The following is a 24,336-nucleotide window of genomic DNA, read 5'->3' on the forward strand; positions in this document are numbered from 1 at the left end:
TTTCAGTTTCCAGAGAAAGGACACAAAAAAAGACATGGGGACCCAGGGGAGGGGGGATACAACAAGTAAGGTTCCTGCAAGACTGCAGGCTCCAATCCTACTATTCCATAGAAGTTTACTAATATTCTTTAACAAAAACAATTTCATTCCAAACAGTTCCTGGAACTAAGACATCTGCTTATTGTTCTAACACACCATTTAAAAATCAGCCAGGTCCCCTTTTGTCTCAGAACATTTGTCGTACTTCTAAATAATTTTAAAATTCCAGTTATCTGTTAGAACAATAACAGTCACAACCTACAAACCACAATTTGTACCACAAAGTCCAATCTCAGCCCAGATCTATTTTTGGCTTCACAACAGCTTGAGCTAAAGAAGAATTTCACTGCATTGTTCAAGTATGGTCATAAATAGTCTCTGGAGGGGGAAAAAAAGAAAGCTAAACAACATAAAATGCTGTATAAAACAAAAATGGTACAAAATATGAAAAGAGATTCAGGTTCAAACATTTGCTACATAAACGCACACATAACTGTGCTCATCTCCAATCTTCACTTGCCCCATTACGCTTCCATAAAACTCCACTCTTACATCAACTATAATTCTTGAGTTGTACTGAAATGTATGTTTCTAAGTCTATCTCCCCTCTCCTCCGCCCCCCATACAAGTCTCTGAGCTTTTCAAGGGCAGACAAGTCATCTGAACAGATGCAGAAATCTGAGTAAGAAGTAGGATGAGCAACATGAGGCATTTCCATCCCACCCTAACATCACCTAACCTACAAGTTCTTAAAAATGGCTTTTATTTGAGAGAGAGAGAGAGAGAGCGAGCACGCACACAAGCAGGGGGAGGGGCAGAGGGAGAGGGAGAAGCAGGCTCCCTGCTAAGCAGGGAGCCTGACATGGGACTCGATCTCAGGACCCTGAGATCATGACCTGAACTGAAGGCAGGCGCTTAACGTACTGAGCCACCCAGGAGCCCCTAGTTTGGTTTTTTTTCCCCAAAATTTTTCTTTTCTTTTCTTTTCTTTTTAATTTATTTAACCAAAAGAGACATAGCAGAAGAGGGAACACAAGCAGGGGGAATGGGAGAGGGAGAAGCAGGCTTCCCGCGGAGCAGGGAGCCCGATGTGGGGCTCGATCCCAGGACCCTGAGATCATGACCTGAGCCGAAGGCAGACACTTAACAACTGAGCCACCCAGGCACCCCAAAAATGGCTTTACCCCTATACTTGATTCAAAGACTAACAGCTGGTATTAGTCCTTCTTTAAGTGAAGACTACAGTCTCAGTAAAAGTACGTGAAGATCATACCCTCTCCTAACGGAAACTGACACAGCATATATGAGAAATGACACAGGACAAAACAAAGTTCTTTACCAGAACTTTGATTAGTAAATTAAATTTATTTTAAGTTAAATTAGTAAGTTAAATACATTTCAGCTGACCTGATAGTCAGTACACCTCTAAAATCCTGTTTCCTGAAGTGTTGAGCCACTGAAATGGAACCAAAGAGAAGCGATATATTCAGTATTTGTCCAGCAAACCTTGTGGAAAAGCTAACCAAACTGAGCAAATCAGAACATAAGTTTCCAATTTTCTTTTCCAAATTAGAGTTACTTTCCTCAAATCCTATTCTGCTGGTCTAGGCTTCTGATTAGGTGGGGAAAGAGAAACAAAAATTACAGGGAAAAGCAACATGTTCAGTGACCAAGAAATGTACCAAATTTCCATTTATCCAGAAAACTCAAATCACCAGAATTTCCTTGATTAGTAGCATGCAGTGATGACTGATACTTACTTATATGATCCTAAGACAAAGTTCTCAAATGCCTTTAGAATTTCGGAAGGAAAATGAATTACATTCTAAAACATTTTAGTAACAGGATGTAAAACACACATGAAAGCTACCACATTTCTCTCCATCACTCTTTTTAGTTATTTTAGAGAGAGAGAGAGAGCGCGTGCACACATGAGCACAGAGGGATGGGGAGAGGGAAATGGAGGAGAGTCAAGCAGACTCCCCGTTGAACTCGGAGCCTGACGTGGGGCTCATCTCATGACCCTGAGATCAGGACCTGAGCCGAAACCAAGAATCGGATGCTCAACCAACTGAGCCACCAAGGCGCTCCTCTCCATCACCCATGATAAACAACACCAAACAAGTACTGATACTATACTGAGCCAGCAAATGCCTCAGAATCCTTCTCACTAGACCAAACTGGAAATAGAGACATGACCTAGAAGTACAGTATAAACAGTAGAACAGTAGTGAGCTTATGACTTGGGAGTCAAAAAGGCCTGAGATTCAATCTTAGTGATGCCACTCAAAAACAGTGACCATATAATCTATCATCCAAAAAGCACCAGTTTTGAGAGTGACACAAGACAACAGGCATAAACTGGGACAATCCCCAGGAAACAAGACATATGGTCACTGTACTCAAGCCATGTGGACCTTGGGCAAGTTACTTGAATCTTGGATCCACATCTGTAAAATGTGAATAAAGAGTACAGAATTAAGCCATCAGTAACTATAAATTGCTTTCCTACTCCTTTTGAGCTATATAACCCTATATTCTATGATACTAATCTAGACAGCTCTGAAACTCTAAAAACACCATACAGCCTTACAGAAGAACACATCAAAGAAATGAAAATCCATCCTTGAGAGCTAAACAACATAAAAATGCTGTATAAAACAAAAATGGTACAAAATATGAAAAGAGATTCAGGTTCAAACATTTGCTACATAAACGCACACATAACTGTGCTCATCTCCAATCTTCACTTGCCCCATTATGCTTCTATAAAACTCCACTCTTACATCAACTATAATTCTTAAGTTGTACTGAAATATATGTTTCTAAGTCTATCTCCCCTCTCCCCCCCCATACAAGTCTCTGAGCTTTTCAAGGGCAGACAAGTCATCTGAACAGATGCAGAAATCTGAGTAAGAAGTAGGATGAGCAACATGAGGCATTTCCATCCCACCCTAACATCACCTAACCTACAAGTTCTTAAAAATGGCTTTTATTTGAGAGAGAGAGAGAGCGAGCACGCACACAAGCAGGGGGAGGGGCAGAGGGAGAGGGAGAAGCAGGCTCCCTGCTAAGCAGGGAGCCTGACATGGGACTCGATCTCAGGACCCTGAGATCATGACCTGAACTGAAGGCAGGCGCTTAACGTACTGAGCCACCCAGGAGCCCCTAGTTTGGTTTTTTTTTTCCCCCAAATTTTTCTTTTTCTTTTTTTTTTAATTTATTAAATTAAAAGAGAGAGTCAGGATTTTTTTTTAATCCACACATTCTCTTTTTTATTAGACTTTTCTCTTGCAATTAAAACAACACCACCACCACCTTAGTTCAAGTTTGAAACCTGGGCACAACTAGTCACTCAGAACTTTGTTTCCACAGCTTTGTTTTCATAGCTTCATAAAAGCACTCATCTTGTGATTTGTTTTTTGACAAGCCTGATGCACTCCTATACAACAAAAATTACCTCTATTCCTGCTGTTATCCTCAATGTTTAGAGCAATTCCTGGCACACAGTAAGTGCTCAGTGTTGGTTGAATAAATGATCACTACTTTAGAAATACAACCCTTCATTAGTCAGCCCTAACCCTGCTATATATTCTCCACCCCCAAGGATGGTCTGTAACTAAGCTATGTCCTTAACCTTCCCCCAACCTGAGTTTTCATACTCAGTGATGAGTAACAGCGATCCAGGATGATTCTTCTCTATAAAGTCCCTTCACCTATTTCCCTAAGGGGAATCCATCTTGAAATCCAATTAGGTTTCCAGCTTTTAGGAGATTCCCCTCCCCCCCCTTTTTTCCATTTTTTGAGAACATGCTTCTTTTTCTCTTCAACCTTTTTTTATTGAAGTTTAATTGACATGCAGTATCTTATTAGTTTCAGGTATGTTTTAAATCTTGATTCAGCCGCTTCTGACTCTTCACAGTCTATTTGAGAAAAAAAAAAAAAAAGACAAAACTGATTGTCCCCCAAACCAGACTTATGTCTACCAGTTTCCCCTTCTCTCCTCCTACTCTCAATGAATTCTCTTTATCCAATCAAAACTTTAGCACCTTCGCCCAAAAATTAAGGTACACATGCCAAAGGCCACTCTACTTACTACTGATCAGAATCCAATGAAAAAAATTAAAACCAAAGCAAATTAATACAGCCCCAATTCGAAAGCACTGGAACGCCTTCAATGGTAAAATGGTTTTAAATTGTGACAAACCCCCGGGGGTCCCCAGGCATTTTCTAGGGTTTCTTTAAAAAGAAAAAAAAAATGTAGTCAATCATAGACATGTTTGCTTTTTCTCTGCCCCAATGCCCCAGACTCAGACTGCTCTGGGGCTGGGGGTTTCAAGACAAAACAATGAAGCATTTGACAACCTCAAAAGGTCTGAATGACATTCTGGAAACAGTCAAACTTCACTTTGGGCTGCTCATGGACGTACAAACCATGATACACCGCCCACCTTGAGCTTGGAATATACTCTAGGTGAGAGTAACAGCTTAGGCACTTTGTATTCAAAAAGACCTCTCTAGCAGACACAAGAATAGTTGTGAAAATTTCCTTCTGTATATTTCTGAAATGCCATGAATCCTCACCCACCACCTCAGTAAACAACCTATGACTACTTGTTGAAAATATAACTTATGTGTAAAGAAAAAACTTCGCTCTAGCAACAGCAGATGGTTCTTATCCAAAGCTAAATAAAAACAGTAAGATGAAATGTTAAAGGTCTATTAAGATAGAGCTGGAAACTTTGTGATTTGCACTGTCCCCCTCTCCAGAGAATTCCTTTTGCTCCACAAAAATAACTTTATTCAGATGGGAATAACGAAAAAAAAAAACAAAACTGCAAAACAGAAAGAAGTGTAGTCTCAGTGTGAGTAAATATTAAATGTCTTGAAAGCAGACAGATCCTCAATAACGGAGCTTCAATAAAAACTTCCTAACCCTTTCCTTTTTTTGTTCCTTTGAGAAAATGGTGAAGCAATTTGCATTTACAGCTTAGTTCCTGTTTCCAAAATACCCCTTTAACTTTTTCTTTTCTCTTTTTATGGTAGGTATAAATAGCACCAAATTGTCAAATCACAGCTATTTTGTGTGCTACCTATACAAATAGGTCTGATTTCTGGCCAGCCATAAAACAATTACTGCCGAATTCCTCTGGCTCTTTGATATCCAGCTTGTCCACAGGGCTTCAAAGCTAGCCTCCAGGACTTTTCTTGGGACACTGCTGAAAAACAACCTCAACAGAAACACAGAAGATAAAATGTTCCCACTCCTATAAACACACAAAGACATAACTACAGAAATAAAACAATTCGGCAGCATTGTGGTGGGGTTTCTTCCCCCCCAAGAGAATTTAAGACGTCCAAGTACTTTGAATTGTTTTTTAGATGTGGATCAACTAGAATTTCTTCCCCCTCATGCATATGGCTATTTTCCCCATTTTCAAGCCTCCAAAAATTAAGAATTACTCTGCTTTCAGAGAAATTTTCTGATTTACTAGAATAACTATCCCATGGGAACTTAATGGGATGGAACGAAAGTTCAGCTTCTTGAGCACATAAATAACTATACAGTACAGTATTTATTCAATGTTGCAAAACTCATTCAAGCTAGAAGCTTTGTATAAGGTTAAATTTGGTCAGCATATCAAACAGAAAAAATTTATGTATGGGCAACTGTATGTTTTGAGTAAACTAATAGACCTTAATGCTCACATGGCTTATGAAAAAAATCACTCTATGTGGGATGGCACACGCATGAAAGGACCTGACATACACAGCACACACACGTGCTGAGGGTACCAGTCAAGCTATTTCCAATTAAACCACAGCAAAAGCAAGACACCCATTACAAGAAAATAAATGCTAATTCCCATTAGAGAAACTTACAGTTTGGCATCTAAGGGGCGTGGCAAATGTGACATGATTATAAAATCTCCCAGTGCCCAGGTTCTTATAATAAAGTTTTATTAAGGTTGATACATACACACCCCAATAGCTATGTCCCTGCACCTAAAAAGAGGAAGACGTGTTACTTTTTAAAATTCTTCTTACCAACGAAAGAATGCCAAATCAGTTTTTCCTCAACACAATACTTTTGGCAGCTCTATCATAATATGCCAGTGAAATGAAAAAAGTATTTCACAAAGTAAGTAGTTGGCAAACACGTGATTCTGAATTAAAAGTACAGACGACACAGTCTCCTCAGGATATGAAAGATCCCAGATATGTGCATACAGGGGGAAGACTACCTTTGCACCCAAAAACCTGCCTCTTACTTTTCCTCCTCCTCTCTTTACCACCTGTAAGAATCAAGCAATTCTAAAACACTGATCCAGACCTGATTTTAGCACTCTTCTGTGATCTTATCCAAGGAACAACTTGTACATATTTATCCAAGGACACAGAGCCATATTGTTTTTTAAAATCTATACAATATATCAACCCTTAAAGTACATAGATGAGCCCTCTCATTATAACCCGAAAATTTACCGCTCTAAATTGGAGCCACCTGTTTACAGCTCTGATCTCAAGTACACAGCTTTTATCTCTTAGGTCAATTTTGGCACCTAACGTTAGTACTAAATTTCCTCATAACAACTGGATTATGGAATCTCTGAAATTTAACTATATTTTCTCTCCGGTTGTTTTTTTGTGTTTTTTTTTTGTCTTTAACCAAGGCCAAACGCATTAACATACAACAAAATTCTCAACGTGAGTGATAAAAATGCATTAAAAGTAACCTTTAATCCATGCTATTAACTGATTTTATTCTATTTTGGCACGTTTGAAGTAACTCATCTAAGGATTAGTTAGGCTTTTCTACACTTCTTTTTATCAGGACTCTACCATTCTTGATTTAGTTTTGAGAGAAAAGGGTTTGCAAAAACGATAATAATCTCACAGCTGGAGATGGCTGGCAAGTCCGTTAGTGCTCATTGTGCCCTTAATTTGCAGGAAGCCTTTGTGCTCCTTCTACCCCTCGTTTTACATGCTGAGCAGTTTTCACTGATAAAGTACTTATAGACCAGTTATTTTAGATTAATGAAAAGCCCAGTAAAATTTTATGTAAAATGGCTGTGAACTTTCTCTTTAAAATACTGAAATTATCTTCCGTCTTGATTGCATGAAAATCTTAACCCTGGTCATTTGCCTCAGTAGTTTTCATCTGAGTAGGCAAAGGGAGTCTTAAAATTTTTAAGAGGTATTATTTTCAAACAGAGAAGGAATCCAAAATTTTAGACTATGAATTCAGATTGAGTGGCTGAAGCCTCAGGGCAAACACACTGATTTAATCACATAGCAGTAGGTTTCAAAATCTTGCCGTCTTCAGCCTTAACAACGAAGTATTTCTCTGCCCTTTAAACCTATGACAAAGATGCAAATACATTATGCAAAAAGAACCCAATATCGTTGGGATTTTTAACACTATGACATCAATTGTGAGAGTAGGTGGTACTGTTTTAATTCGACACTTACCCAAAATGAGATTTTAAAGCCAATGACTTAGTATTTCCTCTGGACTTCAAGCCCCAAAAAGGACATTTAAATACCCAACTGTCATGGATTGTATGATGTCAAACTCCATTTTCACACCTTTCCACAATTTTCCCAATTCCCTAACAATCTTCAGGTACAAAAAGCCAAGTCTAATAGAAAAGTCTTAAGTTTTTAAATCTGCCTCAATATAAGCAAACCTGTTGAGATTTGTCATACTCCAAGACGTGAAACTGTGTTGTAATGGAGTACTAAAATTACTCATTTTCTGCTACACCACCTTCCTATAAATCACAAGTTCAAATCGCAATCACAGACACTCCTATCTAACACAGCGAGGACATTGTTCATACTGAACACAGCAAGGGTATCTGCAAAGTAGAAATGATAGTGTCTGAAACTAACAGGGTTAAACAACTTCTTTTGTGAGGACACTGGCAAAATCTACAGCAGCTGTCTAACTTTGCCTTCCACGATCATAGCAAAAGCTCAAGGAAGTGATCCAATACAGCGCCAGTCTTTAGTAACCAGATCGTTTCTATTTCATTTTCAGCCAAGGGAACAGATAATGAAAACAAAATTATTCCTCAGTCAGAAAGTTTACTTGACAAGCTCATTTTTACCAACCTTTAACTTTTATTCACATGTATGGACCTAGGAGCAGTTTCTTTTTTGTGTGGAGACAATCTTAATAACTCTTAAATGCTGGCTACACAAGATAAACTTCAGATGGCTATCACTGCTTTAAACTTACTTATAAAAACTACTGGAAAACTTTTTAGCTATTCAAGGACTAGTCCTGAGCTAAAAAAGAAAAGGCAAACATTTAGTCAGTGCCATAAACTGATGAGACACATTTTAAAATGATGTGAATTTTGCAGTGAAGAAAACTGCGTAAGTCACATCATTTTACATATGACCTAAAACAAGTGTATAATAATTTTTATACAAGAAACACACTCAGCTCCTCCAAGCCTGCAATTTTCCACCTAAAATTACTTACATTGTTTAAAATAAACAAAAATGATCTCTCATCATAGATCATCTGGCTTTACCAACACATCTGGGATACCTGCTCCTAAACGTTTCTCCACTTAGCCGATGGAAAACAGGTATTTCAGGACTTAAGAGATATGTACTCGAAACAGAAATCTGACATTCTTCAGAAATTAATTTTCTCAAGAATGTAAATAAGGGGAAAAAAGTCAACAGTTATGCTATCACACTGGTGAATAACCACCGGTTCACACTGGGAAGAAACTCCCAAAATTACTTTCAACTAAGTTATGCAGGAATGGGCATGACAGCAGCAGTCCCCATTTCAATATTTACAACATATAAGTAAATATATTATTTTATTTAAAGTAAGGTCGCCTAAAGAAACATTTTTTTTTCCCCAATGGCAATCTCAATCCAGTATTTAATTTGTAATTCCAATCCTGTTTGCTTCCACGGAGGTTTAGCCCAAAGCAATCTGAGTGAAATTTCAGGTTACTATACATTTCGGCTCCATGCCACAAGCAAAAGATACTGATTATAAACCTATCTGATCTATTTTTTTATTATAATAGATCCTATCATCTTACAGTACCTCTCCAGTAGGAGAAATAGGACTTCAACATCTTAACATTTGGAAATGACTACTAGTTGTTGGTTTCCTAAAGGAAAAAAATTAAAACAAAAAACACCTATGAATTAAAATATACACACAAATGGGTACTCCGGAATTGACATGTATGAATGGCTTACTTGTTTTAAAAAGGAAACCTCAAATCCTGGGTTAATAATATGTGTCACTTTTAGGGATTTAAGCCATAAATTCTTCAAATAAAACTAAATAAATGGATTTGTAAGTAAGTAACTATGGGACTTCAATCATGTAAAATTATCTCTGTATATTCTCTATGGCTCGGGAATTTAACTGGTTATGTTCAAAATAATACACTTAGTGGGTCTTGGAGCCCACTGCCTGTGAAATCTCCCATGGAGATTCAAGACCACCCACTGAAAATAGTACAACATTATTGCCTCGAGCAAGAAGCTGGTACATAGGACTGGTTATTCAAGTCTTTTAAATACTATTTTATTGAAGGATTGGGGGAGGTGGGGGAGGGGGCCAAGGGGGATTCATGAGTGGATGGGGGAGGAAACTCAGACAGAAAAAAAGAGAAATTTCTAAAGCAAAGGTTCCAGTAGTCCGCCCTCCCACTCCTCATCGCACCCTCCCCCCCTTTTTAAACAGCTACATAAACAAAGTAATAAGTGCTCAATTTCAGGGAGAATTACATTATACTCCATTTGAACAGGCTACAAAGTACTTTTATTTGAAAAGCTGCTTCTCCTCTGTTATAAACAAATTTACCAGGCACCAATTTCAGACAAGAGAAGATGGCTAAGGGAGATGGGAGGGAGAGTTAGGAAAAATTCACTCAGTGTCTTAAATAGTTGATCCAATAAAGATCCCTTAGAGAAAACTGTAAGTCTATTTTTTTTTCTCCCAGTAGGCAAATCATACAGGAGGGCTTTTCTTTTCTAGCATACTGCACCCTGTCTCTTTAAATTCCAGGCCTGCCCCATTTCCCACGCATTCAATGAAAGCAACACGTTTGCTGGCCTCTAGCCCACAATGTCAAGTAGTTTTCTTGCTATTGAATTTCAAGATTATTCTTTTGGATCATTTGCCCTTTAGTTTTAAGCACGCCAAAGCAAAAATAATGTCTTTCTACAATAACATAAAGAAAACTCTGAGGCCTTTACAAGTCTACAAGTAGAGAACACCTTTTCCTTTAGTTCCCCTTTCACTGCAAAATATGCTCCCACTCTATATGCTCCAAATAAGGGCCATTTATACATTATCTTGCTCTACCATAGCTTTGTCTGTACTATAATAAAATTCTATGAGTATATTTAATTTAGTACCAAATTTGGAATTTCTAACAATCTGCAATACTCAAACCAACTCTTCGTATTACTCAAACTCTCAAGGCTTTCATGTGGTCCCCCCTGAGGATTCAGTTAGAATAGGTTTTAAAACAATTACTTGATTTTCTGTATTTGCAGTTAAGCCACCTACATAAATTAATAAAAGTAGTAAGCAAATATGGGGAGCTGTAATCATGGGGTCAAAGAGTCTATTTTCCTCATTTTCATACACATCTTAATCCTGAAGAAAAGAATCCAGGCCATTATGAATCCCATTTAGAATTCTCTCCAAAGGAATAGAAATAGTTAAATAAAAATTTATCAGCAGAACTAAATGAAGCCCATGGAAAATGTTACTCCAAATGCTAGTAAATGGAACTTAAAGTTTTTAAAATGGCAATTTTATTCAAGCAGCTAATAAAGAAATGCTCTGATCACAAACATCAATTTTTGTATTTCACATCCTGAGGTGGAGTTAATCTGTCATTTATGAATTTTGTAAAAGCAGCTAAAACCAAAGGGAAAACAGACTTATTCTTATTTGATGTACAGTTTTGATATGCATTTGCGCATACTACTTTCAATGGTTATTTTAATTTTAAAAAGGTAAAGATATTAATATCCCACATCATAATATCATGGACTTAACTGGATGAATTTTGGATTGCAAAGAGACCTTCAAGACAACTAAAATTAACTCCGTCATTTTGCAGAAATCATTTCTTTTAGTTGTGTTTAAGGAATGTTCATATTAATCTATCTACTGTATATAAAACATGAAATTATATTTTAATTTTTATTTTTAAAACTTCTGGTTATTTTTGTAGTTTATATATGAAATATTATTTAAACTGTTTTAATACTAAAATATTGTGTTTACACAAGTATGCATCCATCCAAAAAGAACCACCTCTTCTTTCCCTGCCCCAAACATTATTTTTGTCTTGCTTTTTAGTAGTTGTTTGGGTACTTTTTATTTCTCATAATTCAACATTTAACTTCCAAATTATACACAAAGACACAAACTGGAAATGGGTCTTTATTTGCAATTACGGATCCCATTTATTCCTGCCACTATTACTATACATCTAAGCATGAGTATGCCCTTTCATTTGCTGTCAATTTTTAAAGTCAGATTTAGGCTCTGGAAATTTTTCTAATACTACACACATCAAGATAAACACACTAATTAATAAACTTATCAAAACTCCACAGGAAAAAAAAGATCAAAACTTTTCAAAACATTCCTAAATACTTCAAAAATGTACACTGTACTGAAATATTAAACATGGTTGTCTTTCTGTTACAAAGAACATCTTACATGAATCATGTACTCATAAATCAGGTTAATCTGATTCATTTTACAACTTCAACACAGCAACTTTGTTAAGAAAGGTAAGAATATGATTTACATGTTTTCTTTAAAGTTTACAATCAACTTTTGAAACATTTGTGCATTTTTTTTTTCTAGTTTTTTTTTTTTTTTTTTTTGGACAGAGAGAGAGAGAACACAAGCAGGGGAAGTGGGAGAAGCAGGCTTCCCGCCAAGCAGGGAGCCCAATGTGGGACTCGATCCCAGGACCCTGGGATCATGACCTGAGTCGAAGGCAGACGGTTAACGACTGAGCCACCCAGGCGTCCCATTTGCGCATATATTATAGTACTATTAAAAGAACACTCAGAACGACAAGGTGATTAAAATTTCAAATAACAAAATATGAAAGTGTTCCTTGGGAAAGACATTTTTATGTTCTAAATGAGACTAAACTTAAAAAAAAAAAAAACTAAAAAGGGTATTGTAAACATGTCCATATGTACATTTAAATATCTAGTTTTACCTTCACATAAATAATATGTCTTATTCAAGAAAGCTCAAAAAATCCAGTAAATTTTATAAGCATTTCCTGAAAGCTCCTTTCTATTTGCTAGATGGGGGTGCTGAATCTTGGAATAAAGCCAATTTGATATATTTCTTGATATCCCACCTCCCAGAGATAACTTCTATTAACATTTTGCTATAGCATTTTCTTCCCATCTTTTCACAAATGTATTATCTCTCGCACAATTCTCAAAATGTGAGTAATGAACAATTCTGGCCATTCTCATATAAAGATAATGGCCTGAATCAAGTACTAAAATCAATGATGAAAATAAACCAAAAAAAGAGCCTCTGCAGAAAGATACTATGTCAAGTAGCACTAACTTCAAGCTACTGAGTAGCCTTTACAATATAATTCTCATTTATTTGCTGCTCTCTTCAAATTGTCTGCATTTGTGTATTTTTGTATATTCATATAATTAAATCCTTGGCTCTAGCATCATTCACAATTCTCTTTAACAGGTTGGAATGATAGCTAGAATTTTTTTTTTTTTAAGTTAGGCAGCAAGTCATAAGTGAAAAGTGGAAAGGTAATTGCTTTTCAAGACAACTTCAATTAAGCATCTGAATTATTAAATAGAAAACCCTGAAGGTATGATAAGTGATCAAATATTTTGATATACCGTACTTTATTTTAACCTGTTTACATGGTAAGTCCAAGTCCCCAATTATTTCGTTGATAATAGAAACACAAGTAGTTATCTGAAACATGATGCTTCAGAAAAACAAACTGAGTGACAAAAATCTCAAGGTCTGGACTACATTGTATGAAACAGAAAAAAAAAAAAAATCAGTTAACTTTCATGAAAAACCCAATGGTCTAATGACCTGGTCAAGAGCCATATTTGAAGCAGAAGTTTCAAATAAACATAGGGTATCTTGAGTTCTTGGAATGTTCCAACCTACAAGTAGTGTTGATGGCTGGCATAAATAGCACCAATATTACCAGAAAGTAACTTTTCATAACAAAAACGTAATCACCTATGTGGTTAATTACCCTACTTCCCTGTTACTGCAGGTGAGTCTTTTCACCCAGTTCACTGTTCACTCACCATTAAAAAGGGTAAAATCCCAATATACTGAAGTTCATATCAACATTTTCTTTTTTCAAAAAGAATTATTCTCCAAACCAGCACATTATGAAACGTAAGAAATTAAACACAGCAACACGTGTCTATCCATGTGATGACCAATACACAGCTGATATCTAATAAATGGTAGTTATTTCATTAGGAAAACACTAGATCAAATATATGCTCAGAACTTACCCTTTAAAAAAACAAAACAAAACTAAGGAAAAATAATATTTCAAAGCTGGAAAAGCCCACAGAGCGTATTCAGTCCAAACATACCCCTTCTGCCTCCCAGCCCAGGGCCTTGCTAAATACTGCATTGCTAAATACTGCTCTACAAGTTTCTGGAATACATCTGACTCCTATTTTTAAAGCTAAAAGGCTAGTTAGTTGTATTTCATGGATTAAGTAGTTAAAAAAAAAAAGTGATAGACCTGGCCAAGGCTCTCAAATTTGTGACTAGCTTTTTTAAAACGCATCCAAAGTAGGTGAAAAAAAGACTAAGGAAGAAGAGACAGAAAAGGAGAAAAATTCATTTTTGCCTATAACATAGGCTAAAACCCATTCTAGAAAATGTGATTCTCAGCCAACACAATGCTTCCTGCTAAATTCAAGTGGTGGTTCTGTTTACACAAAGTCAATTATTAGAGATACAGAAGAAATCAGTTTCAGAACACAGAGTAATAATTTACCACCTAGGGGAGTGGAAGCTAAAGTCGGGATTCTAAAACTCTTACTGACTTGCAATATCTGCCTTTATATTGTTGCCAAAAACTTCCAATATCCAGACTACATTGATGGACGGTATGAGTACTATCCACAATGATAATACAGGTCCCATCTCATGGGATGTGTAACTAATGCAACATAGGAGGAACAATGGACACATATACAAGGAGAGGCCATTGCGGGACTGATGGAGCATGGAACACGTGCTATTGCTCAGTGTTTATATGATGAGAAAGCAGCTTCCCACTGCTCCTTACTATTTCTGTGCATAGGTAGGAAGTCATACAAGCATCTCTGATAAGACAATTTGGAGCTACATCAACATTTTGAATAAACTACCCCACTAAAAGCAACCAAATCCCAACAGTCTAAACTCTATTTTTCACTTAATCATTACAAAACAGTTGCTTGTAATACAGGAACAGGGAAAGAAATTAAACAAAGGAAAAAATTTTATAAGATAAAGTATTTCTTCAATACAAAGAAACCTTCCATTACACAGCAACTCATATTTATGAAGTATTTGGGGTAAAAGGTATGGATAACAGGAAGTCTAAAGAACCTTGCTTTTGGACATCCAAAATGTTACAAATGTATATCAAAATAAATAGGTACCTAGAATAATCTGATAATAATCTCCCCCAACACCACCCTGGGAGGGACGGGGAAGAAGAAGGACATAAAACCTACCTGCAATGATTAAAGGCATCATGTAGACTAAATTTATATCCAGATACATTAAGATACATTAACTCTCCCTACTCTGTAGGCCACTGGTATTATTAATATTTTAGGAAATTGTTAATGTATATTTTGCTTTTTAAAATCAATACATACACACAGGATTTGGCCTGGTATTGATGGGAAAATAACTAATAATTTCTGCTGGAAAGAAACAAAAAAAATCTACTTTTGGCAAAATTAAATATTTTAAAATTTATTTGGCTCAGAGAATATCAATCTTCTGACATGGATAATAACTCTAAGTTCAACTATCATCTTTGTAATCACTTATTAACATTATTTTAAATAAATGGATGTCAGAATTAAGTTCAAGATAAGCCATAATTTTCTTTAAAAAAAAAATGATGCATTGATTTTATCCAAAAAGTTAATTGTTAACTACTACATACCAACTAAATCACACCCAAATACTAGCCTTATCTGTTTAGAAATTCAATGAAAATAGCCTTCTTCAGGCCTTAATCACGCAAACTTATCACACTTAAGTTAAAAGGATTACATCATACATTTTTTTTTTTTTAAGATTTTATTTATTTGCCAGAGAGAGACACAGCAAGAGAGGGAACACAAGCAGGGAGAGTGGGGGAGAGAGAGAGAGAAGCAGGCTTCCCGCCGAGCAGGGAGCCCAATGTGGGGCTCGATCCCAGGACCCTGGGATCATGACCTGAGCTGAAGGCAGACGCTTAACGACTGAGCCACCCAGGCGCCCCGATACAACATTATTTCTTAAAACAGTGTTCTGGATCCTTTGTGGAATTACAATCCTACCATGGTGGGGAGGCAAAATATCAGGAGATACCTACCACTCAGTAACAATTTTTCCTAATGATTTAATTGCAAAGGAAACCTTAAATTAATCCACACAATAAATTTGATTTTGCCTGAAAGTAGCTGTAGACCTTTTCCCTCTTAAACAGCATCTACCATGGTTACCACCACTTAATTAAATCCTAGATCATGTCTACAAAAGCAGTTATTGCTGAACATTTGTCTAATATAAGTGAATATTCAACATTTTAAAAGTAAACATTTACCACCATTTATTACTAGCTATCTTTTTGCACCAGCACACTTGTGACTCATTGTGTCTACATGCAAGATCACTTCACATTTCCAGGCTTCCGATTCAAAGTAAAAAGAGAGGATAAACAAAGATGAAGAATCTCAAATGTCCTTTCCAGCTCTACAAGACACAAGCACGTTGAAGGCAGGGACCTCCTCTTTCTCTTACTTCTCCCCCAGTCCATTCCCTGTATCCTGCACATATAAAGTCTGTTGGTTAAGCACATTACCAAGCCCACAAATTATATTCTTAAACAAAACCCCAAAACCACACAGGAAAACAAAACAAAATAGATCAATTTGGCAAAATTAAAAACTTGTGTATGACAAAGAGATACCATACATTAGGCTACAAGAAAAAGAAACGAAAATGAGACAATATATTTTCAATGCAAATAACAAAGGATTAACATCCTACAGATAAGAAAAAGACACAAAGATCCCAATAGTTTCTTTTTAAAAAAAGACAAAGGATATTTTTTAAAGTCAATAAAGAGGAAATCCAAATGGTCAGTAAACATAGAGAAAATGCTTAACCCCACTAGAAACCAGGGAAATGCAAATGAAAAGATACCCTATTTCAACTAAATATAAAAATAAGAAATCTGAAAATATCCAACGTTAGCAAAACTGTACAGAAAATGTACTCATTCCCTGACAGAGTATAAACTGTCACGACTACTTTGTAGAGCAATCTGACAATGTCTAATACAAATGAAAACGTACACACAACTCAAATTCCAGGCCTATATCCAAAATCTTGTTCATTTGCACAAGGTAACACGTTCAAAGATGTTCACTGCACAGAACAGAAAATGACCTCTATATTCTTCAATAGGGGAACAGAAAATTAAGCAGTTAGAACCTCTTCCTACCATGAAATACTGAAGAGAAGAAATTAAAGGAAATGAATTGGCTCTCTACAGATGAAGGGTGTGTGAAAAGGTTCAAACACACAGTGGGGGGAAATAGCAAGATACAAAATTATTCACTCATGAAAATGTTCTGGAATTAAACAGTGGCAACTGTCACACAACTTTGTGAATATACTAAAAGCCACCGAATGTTACACTTTAAAGGGGTAAATTTTATAGTATGCAAATTATATCTCAATTTTAAAAAAGGATTCATCCAGTATGATACTCTTCATGGAGATTTTATAACATAATATACTATTACTTGCAGCAGTATAAAAGTGCGAATGTACATAAACAGAATGGAAGAAAGTCTGAAGAGTTGAAAGAAAGGATTGGGAAGCATCTAAAAACTTTAGCTGTATCTATAATACCTAATTCTCTAAAATCAAAACAAAGAATCAAATATGATAAAATGTAAACATTTATTCAACCTTGGTAGTGGGGATGTGAATGTTTGTTATATCATTCTTTCCTTTGTATTTTCCTGGGGTTTTTTGCGTGTTTTTTCCTGAGAAATACAACAACGGCACAAAACAGGCATATCATAAACAACAAATAGTAAATATACACATACCTAAAGATATGCAGCACTGTGATATAAATGCAAATAAAAATGAAGTTTTGCTTCATCCAGCAAATTGACAAAGATTTACAACAACAACAACAACAACAACAAACAAACTGTTAATTCCCAGTATTGGCAACCATGTGGGGAAAAGGGAATTCTCCCAACCCCTGGGGAAGTATAAACTGGTACAACCTTTTTGGAGTAAAGTTTGGTAATGCGTTTATCAAAATTTAAAATCTATACACCTTGTCTCAACTATCTCCCTTCTGGGAAATTTAACACAAGGAAATTACAAGAAAAACCATAAAAATCAATGTCTCAGATGTTCATCATAGCATTATTCATAACAAATTAAAACTAAGAACAATCTAAATGTCCATGTGAAGTTGTAATAAATGTATATTTGATGTAATACCATAAAATCCAGCTCTGAAAAGATGGTATTTCCCCATATACCAGGAGGGTAGGAATGTTCACTTATGCTGTAACCCCAGCTCCTAAAAGTGTTCTAGCCACACAGGAAGTCCAAAAATTACCTGTTGAATGAATTCAGGTTAACTTATAGTTAACATGTGTGTGTTTGTATATATAGATATAGATATCTACTAAAATATTTCTTATGGTTCTCTTATAAAGAATTTTCAGGTAATTTTTCTTTATATTTCTATGGTTTGATTTTTCATAATGAACACACCTGCAAGTTAAGAAAATAACACTATTTTCAATTGCATGTAAAAAATATATGGGTTCCTCATAAAAGCCAGACTGTACACTGTACAAGTTCTATATCTGTAAGTTTAAGAAAACTAATGAATTACCTATAATATCAATGGACTCTTTCCAGACAAATTATAGTCTCAAAAATGAATACAGCACAACAGGAATAAGGAGACCCACAAAATACAAGAGAATAAAAGATTAAAGCATGAAAATGTATGTTACAAGGAAGAGGATAAACTACTCTGGCCACACACACAAAGCAAAATGTTTCCAAAGAATATTAATATGTATCACTGAAACAAGAGAATTTCTCTTTCTACAAGGCAGCTTCTTGTTTGAGGAGTAAAACATAAAATCAAGCAAGTTTAAAAGCCAAGGGAAAAAAATTATAGAATTCAGTATTACTTCCATGGGGACAGTGAGAAACCCTGAGATCAGAGATCAAAATTATTCTAAAAACTGTCCAATAAATATTAGAGTCTAAAGTTCAGTAATACACCAAGTCTTTGCTTAATTATGTAAGTGGGACAATTGTGTTTCACATTTCCTCCCCACCCAAGTATCTAAGCTTTCCAAGTTATCTTTTGCAGACGTAAGTCACTAAGAGAGTTAAAAAAAAAAAAAAAGAAAGAAAGAAAAAAAAATTTTCTGCATCTTAGAACTGTAAAAGCTATGTTAAGTAGAAGGGGTCATCTGTAATAGTTAACCAGAAAAACAACTTAAGGGCTAAGAATTGGCCTGTAGAAGACCACTGGAAGGAAACTTGAAAGAACCAAGAGAAAGAACAAAGAATCTTTAAGGTAAAATTATGAAACCAGTTGATACCCCTGCCCTGTCTACCTCACAGAGGTAGTTCTACAGAGAGTCACCTAAAATAACAAATGTAAAAGGCTTCTGCTTATACAAATAATATGCCATAAACTGGACACTGACATTAACTATAAAATATATCCACTAAAACCCAAGTTTGGATTTTCCTTTTCTGAAAAAAATTGTTAGATAATTGTTATAATGGAATTTAACCATGCAAATATCTTGGAAGACTTCTTTCCTCTTTCCATTAAATGTTTTTATCAGCAATGATAATAACGGCTTTAAAAAAATGAGCTTCCACATATTAGTAGGGCAGTTGATCTGTGCCAGGTTCTGTGAATATTTTATATCAGACGTTCTCTGAGTGTATTCGGGGACCCCAAGATCCCCAAAACCTTTCCCAGGGATTGCCTATTTTTATAACAACTCTAAGACATTATTTGCCTCCTTCACTCATTCTCTCATGAGAGTACTGTGTTTCCAGAGGCTACATGATGTGTGATAACCCAACAGACTGAATGCAGAAGCACATAAGCTGATCCAGTTATTTCAAAATATCAAAAAGATTTGTACACAAAAAAGTAAAATACCACATCTCTCCTTTTTCTTGAAAATACGCATTTTTCATTAAGATACTATTCACATGCTACCTTTAATGGGTTGATTATTGTTATCTTTAAGCAAATTAATAAATAACTTTTTAAATGTTTCAGGCCTAATTTCTAATATCGTAAATATTGATAGATATAACTTCTATAAAAAAAGCTCTTTGGAGTCAATTTTTCTTTTCTTTTCTTTTCTTTTTTTTTAAATTTATTTGACAGAGAGCAAGCACAAGCAGGGGGCGCAGTTTTTAACAGTGTAAAGCAGTCTTCAGAACAATAAATTTGAGAACAGCTGATTCATATTTAATCCTCAATTTATGAGGTAATGGTCCTATTCTTCCATCATTCCAGGAACACAGGTGAGAACACAAATGAGAAAACAGACACAGAAAGGACTTGCTCAAGATCACACAAGCAGTAGGGCACCTGGTTGGCTCAGCTGGTTAAGCATCTGCCTTCAGCTCAGGTCATGATCTCAGGGTTCTGGGATTGAGTCCCCCATCAGGCTCCCTGCTTGGCGGAGAGCCTGCTTCTCCCTCCCCCTGCTCCTGCTCTCTTTCACACTCTTTCTCTCAAATAATAAAATCTTAAGAAAAAGATCACAGAAGGAGTCTCTCAAGCCAGCTTTTGAATATAAGTCTGTAATTCCTAACCCTAACTCCTCACCACTGAGCAACAATATCTACCCAAGATAGTTCTATATTGGGTCTTTAGTCTTTGTCTTTTAGTCTTAAGAAGTAATAAGTGCTCACTGGAATGTTTTAAATATATAGAATTAACTTTAAAAAAAAAATCAAACACTACAAAACAACCTCCTATCACTGCCAACACCATGAGCACCCACTAGAGAAAACTACTGGTAGGAGCTGGGTTCCCACTCATCCAAAATTCATTTACTTATACACATACACACATACATTTTTTATCTGTATAGGCGTATTTTTTTCAATGGGATCACACTGATTTAGCGACTTGCCTTATTTCACTTAGTATCTCCTGCAGATCATCCTGCATCTACGAATAGATTTACCCCCTTTTTTTTTTTTGAAGATTTTATTTATTTATTTGACAGAGACACAGCGAGAGAGGGAACACAAGCAGGGGGAGTGGGAGAGGGAGAAGCAGGCTTCCTGCAGAGCAGGGAGCCCGATGTGGGGCTCGATCCCAGGACGCTGGGATCATGACCTGAGCCGAAGGCAGATGCTTAACGACTGAGCCACCCAGGCGCCCCTAGATTTACCCCCTTTAATAGATCACTATCATTTAACTGTACCCAGCTGGGGTCCCCTATATGGCTTGCTTCCAAATTTCTGCTGTTTAAAAAAGTCACAAGAAATATGCTGTAACTTTGTGTAGTTGTAAAGCTATATCTGTTGGAAAATCCCTGGAAGTAAAATTGCTGGGTCAAAGGGTGTAAACATTTAAAATCTTAATAGATGTTGCCAAATGCCCTCCAAAAATGTCCGTGCCCGATTTACATTCCCACTAACAGCATATGAGATTTCCTTCAATAATTCAGCTTTTAAGTGCCTTGGAAAATTATGCCGTATGTTGCTTCAAAATGCCAAGGAGTAGAACTGCTGTCAGTGGTCATCTTAATTCCATACAGAATTCTACACAAATCTTCTAACACTCACTGAATGTATCAGAATAGTTACCCATCTTTATTTTTTCCTGAAACCTTTTAAATACCTCAGAAGAGAAAACACACCAGGTGCACGCAGTATCTTCAACTACTTTGGTCTCCAATTTTAGGTACCCTGATAAAAAGTTACCCAAATTATTTCAGAAGACTCCTTAACACAAATCAGAACTACGCAGTAACGCTGAGCTCAACCATTTAAATCAAAGGAAAGTTCTAAGTGTGGATTTATTATGCTTTATCTGCCCACTCAAAGGACTAGGGCTACAAATAAGAAGCTATCAAATCATGCCAGTGGCCAAATTAGCTTACATAAAATAATAAGCAACAGATTTCATATTATAAATGTCAGTGGAACAGACTGCAATAGTTAAGAATGGCTGTAATTGGAAAGAAAGTTCATTCAAATTCACATCATACTGAAAATGAAAACATTAATATTTTAAATGAAATGTTTTGAATGTGACCATTTCAGTCATATCAGACTATTATAATCTTTGGTACTAGTAAATAAGATATGGTCTTTTTTCGCGGTAGATAGTTTTAAAATGCATTATACTCTGACCTGACTATTCTGTACCGGCTAATGGATATTCCAGGCTTCACTATCTCATCAAAATCTCTCTTCTAGGACTCTGTGCTAGTAATTTTAAGTTGAAAATCTCCAACCCATCTTCGGGACAGAGTAAGCCCTCATTAATTCAAGTCCAATTAGCTCAATTCTGAAATGGTACATGTAATTCTCATTAGGCAACAAGTTGAAAATACTGGAATTTCTTCCTCTACAAGTTCTCATGATATTACTGTGAAATAAAGGAAATCCACCTGAAAATCAATTTGCTTTTCCAAACCAAAGATTTACAAAACTAAGGACTCATCCATCTTCGTGGCTGAGCAGTTCATCCTCAGTGCGAAGGTCCACTTCTGTTTATCAGCTACTGTATATAGTGAAAGTGATTTAATCTGTCATTATCAATAGCCACTTACAGCTTGGCATATGTGCATTTCTTTTAAGTATCTTGTAACTCAGGTTTTTCACAAAGCCATTCTTGCAGTTTCTCCCATTTTCCAATTTCTCACAGATCTATAAAATGGCAAATACAGCACCTTAAAAGGTACAGAAGTAGACTCTGCAATGCCTGGCATCCTTATTCTGTATTTATTCTTATCATTTTGAAAGATGTTATAAGCCCAAAAATAAGTCCCAGGATTAAGTGGCATGTTTGGTGTTACTTGAATTTACAACTATTCCCAATGAACAGAGAAACCTTCTCTTGCAATCTGAATCATGTGTAATTACAGTATGACAAGGTCTCTCCTGGGCTATGTAAACTGGCATTTTTCCCAGGACTTGTCACATCGTGGGAAGCACACATACAAATAAAAATCCAAAAATAAACATTTTAAAACAATGGCTTATAGACTACATAAAGAAACTCCACAGTTGAAAATAAAAAATTGAAGAGTCCAACCAGCAAGCAGGCATCTCTCAGTACAGACGCCTAAGACATCAGTTGTTATCAAGCAGCTTACCACGCCTAGCAACAACTCCCAGGTGTGGGCTTTGCCGGGCAGCACCCTCATGTTCCCTCGGGCTGGACAGAAAATCATTAAGTAGGGGAAATGCAGGGGAACATCTCCACAGACACAATGAAGCACAGAAACAGTGGTGAAATCTGGGGAGGTTGGTCATCTTTAATTTCATAATGCCAATTGCTTGATTGTTAAGGCGCCTAAACAAAGTTATCTTAAGAGCTACATCTTCTGCCAACTGACTTAGTTTTCCTAATACAATAAATATTGCTTTTTTTGTTCCATGTATTTCATTTCGAAGTGAGTAGCAGCCAAGTAGTCCTAACAGTGGATACCAAGGATCTTAGAAGGTGGTTTCTTTTGTTTAAACTCCTCTGCGGTGAGGAGAGGGAGAGGAAAAAGCATCACACCCACCCTCACACAGTGACAGAAACTTGACAATCCTCATCCTAATTACAGTGGTGAGGACATATGAAGTAAAAGATCTCTGGCTATATTCTGATCTAAAAGGCTAACAAAATCGAAATGTTATTTCCTAGAGGCCATGCATATTCCTACCCCTCTATTAGAGGCTGGATTCATTTATTAACCATCCAGCAAAGCCCATCAAATTCAACTGTTCAAGTTTTCAAGAAGAGCTATACAACAAACCACTAAAGGCAAAACATACAATCTTACAACCCATTACATGAGCTCTGGAAACAAAACTAAGCATCAACACAAACCTCTGCCACCTCGAAGGCACACAGCATTTCTCCTTTCTTTATTCAGCTCCTCAATGCTCAATAATTTCCAGTAGCTCTAAGCAGAATGGATTTATTATGATGTTACTCTAAGAAACTGCAGGAGTTCTAGATGCCAATAAAGATTACGGATCAAATGGAAGATAACTACTAACCATTGTGTCGAGTTAGATAAATAAACCTGCTCACAAACAAAGCACCTTATTGTATTTGTACTGTTACCTCCACTAATCCAACTAAAACAACCAGACAGTAGCTTTCCGGAGGCTGAAGGGAATAGAAATCGGATTTCTCAAACCCTCTTTAAATTTCTTCCAAAATAACACCCCGTTTCTTTTTTTCAAAACTGTCCTGCCCTTTATGGAAAATGTTTGGGAGCAGAGGGGCTGAGCTAGATTATGCAAACCAGAGTTCCAGGCTAAAAACCAAGGTGGGGAAGGACTGAAGCAGAAGGCAGGACCACATCGTTCCTCTGAAACTTAGCTTCGACCTTTGCAGGGACCCTCTTCCCCGCAGATCCCATGGGGCAGAGACTTCGGAACGCTGCTCAAAACTCGAAGGAGCAATCAAGTGCCATCGGGGGCTAGGGACGAGTAAGCCGCTCCCCACCCCCCACCCCCCCACCCCGCCTCGCCCCGACTAAGCAGAAAATGCTGATGGTGCCGGGTAGGGGTGGCTAACCCACAGAAAGTAAAATCTGTGACAACCGGCACCCAGTGGAAGGCAGAGAAGACCCTAAAGAGAGGCGACTTCTCAAGACGAAACAATAACTACATCCCATGCATTCCTTGCTAAAACACAGGTAAATCTCAATTTCTCTAGGAGAAAAAAAAAAAGGCGCAAGCTGTTTATTCCC

At 36.6% G+C, this 24,336-nt stretch overlaps 1 protein-coding gene across 1 annotated transcript in view; it reads right to left on the bottom strand.

Annotated features, from left to right (window-relative positions):
• MLLT3 (MLLT3 super elongation complex subunit) overlaps positions 1-24,336 on the bottom strand; it is a 282,058-nt gene that overhangs the window by 255,387 nt on the left and 2,335 nt on the right. The gene's annotated exons all lie outside the window — the stretch shown is intronic.

This window comes from Neomonachus schauinslandi, chromosome 13 (assembly GCF_002201575.2).
Source record: "Neomonachus schauinslandi chromosome 13, ASM220157v2, whole genome shotgun sequence".
In the NCBI taxonomy this organism is placed as follows: Eukaryota; Metazoa; Chordata; class Mammalia; order Carnivora; family Phocidae; genus Neomonachus; species Neomonachus schauinslandi.